We start from the raw sequence: 14,107 nt of genomic DNA, 5'->3' as shown, positions 1-14,107 counted from the left end.
ACCATGCTGGATTTAGGATGTAATATCCATACCATGCTGGATTTAGGATGTAATATCCATACCATGCTGGATTTAGGGTGTAATATCCATACCATGCTGGATTTAGGATGTAATATCCATACCATGCTGGATTTAGGATGTAATATCCATACCATGCTGGATTTAGGGTGTAATATCCATACCATGCTGGATTTAGGATGGATTATCCATACCATGCTGGATTTAGGATGTAATATCCATACCATGCTGGATTTAGGATGTAATATCCATACCATGCTGGATTTAGGGTGTAATATCCATACCATGCTGGATTTAGGGTGTAATATCCATACCATGCTGGATTTAGGATGGATTATCCATACCATGCTGGATTTAGGATGTATTATCCATACCATGCTGGATTTAGGATGTAATATCCATACCATGCTGGATTTAGGATGGATTATCCATACCATGCTGGATTTAGGATGTATTATCCATACCATGCTGGATTTAGGATGTAATATCCATACCATGCTGGATTTAGGATGTAATATCCATACCATGCTGGATTTAGGATGGATTATCCATACCATGCTGGATTTAGGATGTATTATCCATACCTTGCTGGATTTAGGATGTAATATCTATACCATGCTGGATTTAGGGTGTAATATCCATACCATGCTGGATTTAGGATGTAATATCCATACCATGCTGGATTTAGGATGTAATATCCATACCATGCTGGATTTAGGATGTAATATCCATACCATGCTGGATTTAGGATGTAATATCCATACCATGCTGGATTTTAACACAAGAAGATTGCAAAAACAAGTTTTGAACTATTCATTTAGCCACCAAGTTAAATAAATGGTTTTATCTCTCTTCTTACGATTCTATTGCTCTTATCATACACTCTATACCTTTTTTTCAGTTGTCAATGCTGAATGATGTGGTAATTAAAACTCTATGAATTCTATTAACTCTATGAAACATGATACTTTTTAGTCTTTGCCATACTAGGGCTAATTTGTTTTACACTATGCGATACCAACAAACATCTCGAAATTAAAATTAAGCGGTTGTATCTCAGCATCATCCGTTGTTGCTAAATTTATATAAATTAGTTTCAGGGTTTATGTTACGCGTCTGTCTCAAAGGTAACAACTCTCTACATAGCACATTTTAATGTTATTTTACTTGCAAATTATAGCCACAAAATGCACTAAAGTTAATGTAGGTGATTATAGTCACCAAGGTGAACATATTGTTTTCTTAATGTTTTTAAATGATGATGATGATCTTGATGATTTTTAACAGGCAGTGATTGCATTAGATAAATACTATGGGTTTCTATACTACTCTATACGTATATACAATAATTTCACCTTATGATGCTAACACTGAGACGAACTACATGTACAATCATAATATAATCGTATACCAAATAATTATCCATTGAAAATCACAGCAAAACGGACCTACAACACAGCAGAGTAAGACATGATGAATCTTTTGATATTAAATAACTGTCATGTAACTTTTGTTGCAAGTCAACCTTTAACAACAATAATTATTTATAACAATAATAATTGATAACAATAATATTTCTGCTAATTTAATGGCAAGCAGTTCTAAATCCCATTTTATTTAAACATTTACCATATCTACTATATCTACCATATTTACTTTGATGAGTAACATATGCAATGTTATTTTATTATTTTTTCCACCTTTTCTGTAAAACGAATTTTTTACTTGTTACACTTATAACTAATTTAAATAGTAGTTAAGATTTAAAACAAACTGAATGCTTTTTCATATGAAATTTGTTTTTAAAAGTAACAAATTTTAGACAGTTGCATTTAGAATATACCTTATAGAATATTTGAAAACAGCTAAATGATCAATTTCAAGCATAAAATTAACAACAAAAAATTATATTTTTTAAACTAATTGTAATTCCTTTTTACTTCCATATTAATCGCAAACATTATGGACTAAAATAACAGCTATGTTGTTTGTAATTATTTGTATAATCTCCTAATCACAATATTACAAACTACCTTAAAAACTACCTTGCCTTTAGGAGATGTAATAATGGCATAAATTAGAATAATTCAGATTGAAAGCTCAGATATTATTCAATTCATATGGTGGAAATGCGTAAAGATATCTAAACTATAGACTTACTTAAAACAGTGCAGTACTTCAAAATACTGCATACTACTTTCTAGATGATAATTTGGCAAATGTCAGGGTAACAATTGGAGAGACAGAGAGTGACTTAACTGAGGAAGGTGATGAGTACTTGTGTGCTTACAATGAAGGTCAACCTCCAGGAGATGAGTTCACCATGATCTGCACTCAGAGACTCTACGGGAGATTTGTAAGGGTTACTGCTGTCGGCATCGATAAAAATTTAAAGCTGCGTGAACTAGAGGTGTTTGGCTGGTAAGACTGGCTGGTATAGTAATCAAACTTTGAGAATGAGGAAAATTCAAAATACTAACTAGCCTCTGGTCATAAGTATGTACAATTGCTAACAGCGCATCTAGTAAGTTTTCAGCTAAAATTTAATTTTATTAGTTTGTTGTGTCATCATTGTAGTCTCATGAATATACTGGTTTATTTATACTGCTTATATTAGTTGATTAGTTGCTTTACAAATGCATTTGGAGACGATCATAGGTCTGTCTTCATCTTTCGATTAGCAATTTCACAAGACCCATAAGTTGAGCTAGTTTGATTTTAACAGTTGATGCTGAAATAGGCCTTATGTAACTACTTTCTACGCACATTTTTTATCTCACAGAGCAAAGAGTGCATGCAAACGATAAAAAGTACTCGTTTGTTAAAATTTTGGTTTCACAGACACGATTAGAACTTTAAACTCACCAAGTTCGAGCTATCACAAGCTATCACAATGACTCATAAATAAATCAGTTTAAATATTGGTAGTCATCTTTAGTTTTTGAGGTAATTCATACCAAACTAGAAAACAAAACTACAATTGATAAAACAAATATTTAATACAGTGGTATGCTGGGATATTGCGGAGTACATACATGTATTTGTGACTAGTGTCTTAATGTTAACTATAGGTGGTAACTTTCTGACACATTCACTAGTGACTTGTGTCTTCTGGGTCTAGTATTTTGAACAGTGAGACAATGCCAGTTGACCTAGTTTGACATCTAATTAGAACAGATCGTGTTTTAGTAATAAAAACTGGAAAAAGAAAGAAAATATTGTTAAGATTCAAAACCAGAAATTATCAGGAGAACATAAATACTATGTTTTCTATGCTACTAATTATTACGGTATTATAATTAAATAATATACTAAGTCAAACGGATCATGTTTGTAGGGAAAACAGAATGACGCATATATATATAAAAAAAATTGTTTCCTCACCCCGGATACTCCGTATGGGTGGTGAATTCTGCTCTAACTCGGGTCTCCTACCAGAGACCTGGGAGTTTGACCACTCGCCTCAAGATCTTAGCTGCTCCCAATAGCGCACTTTTCTGCAACTCACCTGAGTTGATTGTTGTTGGTATTTGGGCAAGCCACATTTTATGCGCCGGTGTTATTGCGCCCAGTGTCCCAATGACTACTGGGATTACAGTTGTTCTTACATTCCAGCATTTTTCAATCTCTTCTCCAAGAGGGAGATATTTCTCTACCTTTTCTTTTTCTTTGCTGGCTATATTGAAGTCATTGGGTACTGCTATATCTATTATAGTAGCTCTCTTGTTCTCCTTGTCTACCACCACTATATCTGGTTGGTTTGCTAGGACATGCTTGTCAGTTCGGATGTAGAAGTCCCAGAGGATCTTAGCGCGGTCATTTTCATTGACCTTACTAGGAGCTTCCCACCAGTGTTGTGGTTTATTACGGCCGTACTCATCACATTGACTTCTATACACAACACCTGCGACATGATTATGCCGCTCAGTGTATGCGTTTCCTGCTAGCTGCTTGCATCCACTGATAATGTGTTGGATGGTCTCAGGTGCATCTTTGCACAGTCTGCATCTAGGATCGTCTCTAGTGTGATAGATTTTCGTTTGGAGTTGCCTTGTTGGAAGCACTTGCTCCTGGGCTGCCATGATTAGCGATTCTGTATTGGCCGTTAGGTTTCCTTTGTTCAGCCACATATATGTCTGGTGAAGATCGCCAACCTTAGATATTTGTTGGTGGTAAGCACCATGAAGAGGTTTCGTGTGCCAGTCAATTTCTTCATCATCAGGGCGTAGGTTCGTTGTAAGAGCGGCCGATTGAAATTCAACTAGCAACTAATCTGAAATGGCCATGGAGGCTACATATGCTTTGATGTTTTGCTCCTCCTCTTTCACTGTCTGTTGTACACTTTTGAGCTCCCTACCGCCATCCTAAGCGGTACACCAAAAAGCGGGATAACAAGAGAATGAACAAATTGTTCATCAATAATCCATCTAGAGTGTATTCCCAGTTCAAAGGTGAACTGCAGAAGCCAATGTCTGAGCCTCCCCGATCTAGCACTTCATATATACATATGCATATGTATATATATATATATATATATACATATACATATACATATATATATATATATATATATATATATATACATGTATATATATGTATATGTATATATATATATAATTGTTTCCTCACCCCAGTTAACCCGTATCGGTAGTAATTTCTGCTTTAACTCGGGTCTCCTACCAGAGACCTGGGAGTTTGACCACTCGCCTCAAGATCTTAGCTGCTCCCAATAGCGCACTTTTCTGCAACTCACCTGAGTTGATTGTTGTTGGTATTTGGGCAAGCCACATTTTATGCGCCGGTGTTATTGCGCCCAGTGTCCCAATGACTACTGGGATTACAGTTGTTCTTACATTCCAGCATTTTTCAATCTCTTCTCCAAGAGGGAGATATTTCTCTACCTTTTCTTTTTCTTTGCTGGCTATATTGAAGTCATTGGGTACTGCTATATCTATTATAGTAGCTCTCTTGTTCTCCTTGTCTACCACCACTATATCTGGTTGGTTTGCTAGGACATGCTTGTCAGTCCGGATGTAGAAGTCCCAGAGGATTTTAGCGCAATCATTTTCATTGACCTTACCTTATATATATATTATATATATATATATATATATAAAATTGTTTCCTCACCCCGGATACCCCGTATGGGTGGTAAATTCTGCTCTAACTCGGGTCTCCTACCAGAGACCTGGGAGTTTGAGCACTCGCCTCAAGATCTTAGCTGTTCCCAGCTATATATATATATATATATATATATATCCACTATATACATATATATATACATACAGCCTATATATATTATATATATGTATTATTATATATATTATATATTACTTTGTTGGCAATAATTTCATTCCAAACAAAAATGCTTTTGAAATTATGCCATACAAAAATCATAAAACAAAAACAAAAGAAAAGAAGGGCAACTATTAGCTCTTTTTTTGTTCATTGTAATGTAAAGACAACTATACTTTGTTGAAACTCAGATTGAATATTCATTTTGAAATTTATTCACCACCTAAACGCTCTAAGAGAGGCGCTGAATGAAAATGAACCTGTCATCTGCACAAAAATTATACATCTACAAGCAGTTACTACAGACAGGAAAGTCACAAACATTATACATCTACAAGTAGTTACTACAGACAGAAAAGTTACAAAAATTATACATCTACAAGCAGTTACTACAGACAGGAAAGTCACAAACATTATACATCTACAAGTAGTTACTACAGACAGGAAAGTTACAAACATTATACATCTACAAGCAGTTACTACAGACAGGAAAGTCACAAACATTATACATCTACAAGTAGTTACTACAGACAAAAAAGTTACAAAAATTATACATCTACAAGCAGTTACTACAGACAGGAAAGTCACAAACATTATACATCTACCAGTAGTTACTACAGACAGAAAATTTACAAAAATTATACATCTACAAGCAGTTACTACAGACAGGAAAGTCACAAACATTATACATCTACAAGCAGTTACTACAGACAGGAAAGTCACAAACATTATACATCTACAAGTAGTTACTACAGACAGAAAAGTTACAAAAATTATACATCTACAAGCAGTTACTACAGACAGGAAAGTCACAAACATCACAAGTACATGTAGTTACTACACTACTACACTACTGAAAGTCACTAACAAATTCAAAGCGATTTGCATGCAACAGATTTAATGGAAAAAGGACAACTGCCGAGCCTACGCCACAAGATGAACTTTTACCACATGCAAAAATGTTTTCAGCATGTCCACGCAGACACTGCACAGACACAATCAGTACGGTATATCAAAAAGTTAATTGATGAACACAAAAGCTTGTTATTTTTGCCACAAAGGAAAAATGTCCCTCATACGGCTTATAAAGAATTTTTAAAAGATGTCGTTGCACCGATTTACAATGAGTCAAAAATTCAATCCAACTATCAAAAAGAGTTCAACAGCTAAAAGTGTTCTAACATCCTGCTTGGGAAACAAATCAATCTTGCACCTACAGCTTCATTTTTGACTACATGCAATAACAGAGCTGAATGCAACCTCAAAAGTTTCAAAGAAATAGCAACGTGTAACGCCAGATACAATTTTCTCTAAAGATTGCTGAACCAGTACTTATTTAACTGAAGTTATCAGTACTTATGCAACTGAAGTTATCAGTACTTATTTAACTGAGGTTATCAGTACTTATGCAACTGAAGTTATCAGTACCTATGCAACTGAAATTATCAGTACTTATGCAACTGAAGTTATCAGTACTTATTTAACTGAGGTTATCAGTACTTATGCAACTGAAGTTATCAGTACCTATGCAACTGAAATTATCAGTACTTATGCAACTGAAGTTATCGGTGCTTTGCTAGAAAAACTGTCAACAAAGTTTCACAGTTATTAAAGTCAACAAGCCTAAGATACCATTCTTTATAGCTCAGCTCATGTAAAGCACAACAACCGCCAGCTTAAACTTTATTCATGAAAATACGTATATGGAATGCAATCATGTTTTTAAAATACCATATACCAAAACTGAATATATGTACCCTCCAAAACAGGCTGCCAAGCTTTGATAATCACAAATATCATTACATATAATAATTGGCAATGCATGGAGGAACAAGAAAAAACCTGTTTCATGTTTGGAGTTGACCATGCTAGAGGCTCCGAGACGGGGGTGATGAAAGATGTCAGCCACTAACAAAGAAGATCTACAACTACTTAAATGAGGTCCCACAAACCATCCAGTCACTAGTATGCTGATACAGCTGATATTACAAGCGTACAAGTCAATTTCTGACAGCAAAAATTAGCAATATATATACAACTAACTGCATTACCCGTCAACGGGATCAGATTCTTGTACAGCAAGAGGTTTATTGAGAGTTGTCTTTCATACTGTAAAACAACGCCAACTATGCAGTTACATCTCTCTCTCTCCGTCTCTCCCCTCTCTCCCCTCTCCCTCTCTCCCCTCTCTCTCTCTCCCTCCCTCTTTCTCTCCCTCTCTCTCTCTCCCCCCCCCCCCCCTCCTCCTCGCTCTCCCTCTCTCTCTCTTTCTCTCCCTCTTTCCCCTCTCTCCCTTTCTCCGTCTCTCCCCTCTCTCCCCTCTCTCTCTCTCCCTCCCTCTTCTCCCTCTCTCTCCCCCCCCCTCTCCTCCTCGCTCTCCCTCTCTCTCCTTTTCTCGCTCTCTCTCCCTCTCTCCCCCCTCTCCTCCTCGCTTTCCCTCTCTCTCCCTTTCTCTCTCTCTCCCTTAGTTCAACGCAACATATGCGGATAGACAACATTTTTGGTTTTTCTGTCGGGCGTATGAAGAAACAGTTTTCGGCGTGTGCCTACTTTTGAGCAGGCGATGTATAGCTGGTCATGGCTGATGCAGGGTGACAGTAAGTCGATAGCAGCTGCTCTCTTTCTTTTCACAATAGCGTATCGCAACCCTCGGAGTACTCGTGAAAGTTCTGTAATAGTAAGTTACAGTAGGCCTACTCAGAGCTGGAAAAAAATTAGTAACTCGGCTGCTGAAGGAAATGAACATGACCCACTATCACGAACAGCGGCAAATCCAACGTTATTAAGTAGTGAAGATGTGGCAATTCATAGACAATACAACATCGTATAAGAAACACTTACCTTTTTGATGTGGAAATTTAGTAGGTGAGAAATGCGTTTTTTTAGTGGCTCCAAGAAACAAACGTTTACGTGACCTTCTCGGTACACGTTGGCAGTAAATATTAATTGCATGTAAATAACTACTCATTAATTTATTTTATTTAATGAATAGTACATTTGTATAGCTGTATAGACACCTTTGTATAGGCCGCAGAACTCAGGAAAGGTGCTTTTTAACACGGCAGAAAATTTGCCGTTTAAAAAGCATGCTAACAGGGGATTTCGGTTAATGCGCTCGAGCGGTGAAAGAAAAACAACAAAATCGCCACACCTTTATATAAGCCGCTTGGCTCAAATCGTCAGAGAAAAGTAGCGGCTAATAGTCCATATTACGAAATTACGATATTACGAAATTACGATAATTAGTACTCATATTAATTCAGTTGGCTTCGTTCGACCGAATGGAAAAAGAAAGACCGCTCTATAATTTATTTACCGTTACTACCCATATTAATTCAGTTCGCTTCGTACGACCGAAATTCGTACGACGATAAAAGAAAAGACCGCTCTATAAGGCGGACAGACAGATAGACAGATAGACAGATGGATAGACAGATAGACAGACAGACAACGATTGCCGTTTATATAGTAGATAATTGACTATGCACTCAGTGTAGTTCTAATAATTCTACTAGCCCACAGAAATCACCAGTCTTTTATCAATTCTAAAAAAATGCCACTTTGATCATTGCAGAAGATACGAATTACCACGATTATGCCACTTATATGAAATACTGTTAACAATTTATGAAAGAACTAAATGGCATTCCATATGAGTAAATAGCTGGTGGTGACCGTGTCACTGCCTGTATTCCCAAAACAATTGGCTGCAATTGGTACTACATCTATAATGTTCATCAACTATGCAGGCAGGCTGAGGGTGGTTGTTAAAATACATGTACATTCACAGTGCTTGCAGTCTTATTATGGTTGAGGCTGTATTGTAAAGAAAACCGCCAGCCCCTTTACTCTCCACCCAAATAAATACAATAAATAGAAAATAAAATAAATTTATATGTTTACATGAAGTCACTGTATGATCTACCTGAGAGCTCCAATATAGTTACCTGGGAGCTCTATTACAGTTACCTGAGAGCTCTATTATAGTAACCTGAGAGCTCTATTATAGTTACCTGAGAGCTCTATTATAATTACCTGAGAACTCTATTATAGTAATCTGATAGTTCTACTATAGTTACCTGAGAGCTCTATTATAGTTACCTGATAGCTCTATTATAGTTACCTGAGAGCTATATTATAATTACCCGAGAGCTCTATTATAGTAACCTGATAGCTTAATTATAGTTACCTGAGAGCTTTATTATAGTTACCTGAGAACTCTATTATTGTTACCTGAGGACTCAATTATAGTTACCAGAGAGCTCTGTTATAGTTACCTGAGAACTCTATTATAGTTACCTGATAGCTCAATTATAGTTACCTGAGAGCTCTATTATTGTTACCTGAGGACTCAATTATAGTTACCTGATAGCTCAATTATAGTTACCTGATAGCTCAATTACACTTATTTGAGACCTCGTTTATATTTACTTGTGTGGTCATTAGATATATGGTGAGGCTGTACCAACTAGCTCCTGCGTAACCATCTATAACTTTGTGACAGCCATAATTGAATGTTCAATAATATTGAGATGAGATAGAATAAAAGTGGTAGCATCACCAGCATTCAGAATGCAGATGCTTAGTATAGGCTTAAAAATATAAAGCTGCTTGAACCCCCTAAACTTCAAACAAAAATCTTTGATATATACATGAACAGAGTAATAAAAACTGTTGTTTAGCATCAAGTCACGACTTTATAACTGCCAAACAAATGTGGTAATGGTAATAATAATACTAATATTAACAATAATAATAGTAGTAATAATTATAGCGACACTTCGTTTTGATGTTTAAAAACTTTATACTTGGAGCGAATTTCACAAGCAGTTCTAAAAGCACAGCGCAGTTGAATCAGTATAAAACTATGGTTCGAATGTTTGTACATGTATAACAAGTTTATAATAATGTTTGTTGGAATAGTTTTGAATGTCTGCACTAGTTCTAGGAAAGGTGGGCTAACACAGTGACAGGAATTATTATTAATAGTCTCATCCGTTATTTAACACAGTGTCTGGCCACACCCTTCATCTTTCATACAGATTGATTGGCAAAATCTTTCATTTCCATCTTTGCATTCATCAATATCTGAAAGTTTGTAAAGTAAAAAATCATGCCAGGTCAAAATTGGTGTGACAACTCTTTTATTACTTGGCTACATTCCGAATCAACTGCTTTAAGGTTTTTCAACATCAGGAGACCATTCATTTATATATATAAACCGCAATGTTTGTCTGTCATTTGTTTGTCCAGTTATAACAAAAAAGTTTTCGCAACGACAAATCACCTTTGTAGTGAATTTGACCTCGCAATGTTCAAATAACAAGGCTACAAAAAAACACAAGGTACAGCAGCTGCAAGTAAATAGGTAAATAGGTAATGTCATGCAGGGTATATGCGTGCAGTGCAGAGTATATGCGTGCAGTGCAGAGTATATGCGTGCAGTGCAGGGTATATGCGAGCAGTCACAGTCAACCCGTCACAGTAATGTGACAAAGGAAAAAAACAGGCTCATTTGTGAACAAATGGAAATCTGTCAAGTGCCGCTACAGCCAAATATAGCTAAATTTAGACGGATATCGAGTGTAAGATAAAATGATTTTGCATTGAAGCCTATTCTGCAAAGCTATTTAGAGTAGTCCGAAGCATTCTATGGGCATTCCATAAGCAGAGAAAAGCTGGGCCAAATGATGGAAGGATGATTTTGTGAAACTTCAGTTTCAAAACTGAGAGTCGCTCCCCCTTTTTTCATATATTGCAATGTTATGACAAGAGGAAACAATTTTAATTTGTGTTGGTGAGGTAACATAGTTTAATAAAACTCGTCGATCGAAGCGCAGTCATTCGCTATTTGAACATCAAAAAGGCTTGTATCCATCCCATAAAAAGATTGTATTGTTGCCCGCCGTGTGTCCGACATTTTGGAAATACTTTTTAATACAGATTGGCTGAGACTGTTAAACAGTATTTTTTGCTATCAGGGCTTTATCTCGGTAAGTTGGCGTTGCAGTTTACGTTGTTTATTTGCTCTTCTGATGTTCGTTGTATCAAAATATTCATACTTCTATATATACTTACATAAAGAATCAATGTTTACAACTATACACACGGAAACCAAAATAAAAACTCGTAAATTATTTTAGAAAGCATCTTCCGACGAACCAACTCTCAGTTGCAATTTGACTGTCGCCTTACATTTTTCTTTTTAACACAGTTTTTCTGGCTTTTCAGTATAGAGCATTCCGTCTTCCGACTTGAAATCTTTTTTCACGTTGCTTACTAGTCGATATGATCGCCTAAACAATGTTTGTAGCGAAGCCCAACTTGACCGCCATGGCATTGTCAAATGTTATGCTACAAATTAATTATGTACAAGTTATATCATAATAATCTATCAAAACTAAAAATATATAGTTTCAAAACGAGAGACTCAAGCAAACAACGTTAAGGATATATGCAGGAACCAAAATAAAAACTTGACAATTTTCGAAGCTGCGAAGTATCTCTATAAGTCGCTTACTATTGCTTGCAATTACATTGTAACCGTGCGTTAATCTTAGAGCCTGCGTTGAAATTTGCTAGAGCTCTCAGTCTTTTATTTCACTCTGAATTTGAAGGCTTGTTTTTTATTATAGAACTATTTTGCGCTACCAAACTTTTAGCACTCTTTGATATGTTTGCCAAAGTTTGCAGCCATCGATACATAACAAGCCGAGTGTATATAACCCCGATGACACTATAAAAAATACGGTACCAACCTGTGAGTTTATAATATAGTTATGCTTGTAGTATATAGTTATAAATTCTATAAAAGCAATCTATTGAGTGCCAAAAGTATATACATGTATATTCAAGATCAAGTGACATAAACCATACTTATAATACTCGCAACATCAAAAATTAGGATGTTAAAACATATTTACAGTCATGAAACAGAAATATTGGCGTCGTTTGCTTGACCAGTTGCGGTCTGATTGTTGCTTCTGTTTAGAAACATTTCCTATGCTTCTAACCGTTTGATACCTTTCAAAGTGTTGTCCGACCTCAAATCTCTCCGCTCAATTAATGGGCAAGAAGTGATGGTGAATGTTCTCACAAGTGAGCCTGCTCGTCGAAATGAGCCTTTCTGAAGGGATGGTTGGTGTATATTCGTTGACCTATAAGAGGTAAGTCAGTTATTATGATAACGCTTTACTATTCAAAACATCTCGCTGTGCAAATTAGCTTTTCAATTCGATTTTTACATTTTCTTACAGGTATCAATGGACGTTTAGATGACTAAAAGCTGTTTCAGTTGTCCGAAGGAGGAAAGTCGTTATCGCGCCGCCCACTATGAGTTGTAAGCTATAAAGATTTAGTTTGACGCAGCGCCGTCTTATCGTTAAATGATTTTGTTTCCAACAGGCTTCTAAATACTGCGTAATTGGTTCACCTCGTCTTTCCACTCAATTTATAGAGAAGGATCGATGGAAAATGTTCTCATGAGTTTGCCTATTGGTTGAAGGGAGCCTTTCCGAAGCGATGGTTAGTGTATATTCGTTGACCTATGAGAGTTAGTATAAGTCAGTTATTATGAAAACACTTTACTATTCGAAACCCGTCGCTTTACAAATTAGCTTTTCAACTCGATTATTAAATTTTTTTCTTTACAGATATCGAGAGACGTATAGATGATCAAGACTTGTTTCAGTCGTCGGAAAGGAGAAATTCATTGTCGTCTCATCTCATTTCAGTCAAGAGACACGGTGAGTCCATCGCATCGCCCACCCTGAGTCATAAGTTATGAACATTTAGTTTGATGCAGCGCCATCTTATCGTTTAACGATATTGTTCCCAACACGCTTTTAAATATTGAGTAATTTTATCTACTTGTCTTTTCTTTCACTTTATAGGGAAACATCGATGGCGAATGTTCTCACGAATGAGCCTACTGGTCGAAGGAAGCCTTTCTGAAACAATGGCGTGGGTATATTCGCTGACCTATAAGAGGTAAGTCAGTTATTATTAGAACGCTTTACTATTCAAAACCCCTAATGGTTGTTAGAAAGTTTTTGGTAACATTTCACAGTAATTTTTCGGGATATCGTGCTAAATTGTCATTGCACACTGATTTAGTGGTGATTCGTAAGTTTTCGCCAACATTTGACGGTAGTTGTTTGGGATTTTGTGCATATGTGCTAACTTGTCATTGCACACTGAATTAATGGTTATTAGTATGTTTTCATCAATATTTTCAGGCAATATTTATGGGGCCTTGTGCATATGGTAGACATTTAGCGCAAAGGCAAACTGTTAGATCACTTAATGTTTGAACAAAAGTACTCCCTAAGAAAATCTCATTGTTTAACAATTTCGAAAGGAAAAAAAGGTAAACAAAACATAAAAATATTAGACAGGAATCTAATATCTTAAATTTATAAACTATAAAAACCATCTTTATTTAAAGAAAATGTTATGTTCTTTTGTTACATTCTTTTAGATCCTTGATTTCTCTATTATTTAGGTCGGGTGAAATTGCATGCTTTAACACAGACTAACAGAATATACGTCTCAAAGCAGCAAATGGAACTGTCAAGACAGGTACTTGGTCTAGTCATCAATAAAGGACGAACAAGACTTCTATAAACTATCTGTAAGCATCTTGGATACAAATATTCACTACGCCATGTTTATGATGTTAAATTATTTATATTTAAAAATGGGCTCTCAAATTAACACGATGGCTCGAGCATGCTTTAACTCTCAACTCATAATTGTGTTTAATCAATCTTCAGTATCTCTTCACTTACTGTAA

Source organism: Watersipora subatra, chromosome 10 (genome assembly GCF_963576615.1).
Source record: "Watersipora subatra chromosome 10, tzWatSuba1.1, whole genome shotgun sequence".
Classification (NCBI taxonomy): Eukaryota; Metazoa; Bryozoa; class Gymnolaemata; order Cheilostomatida; family Watersiporidae; genus Watersipora; species Watersipora subatra.
This window is presented reverse-complemented; position numbering follows the sequence as displayed.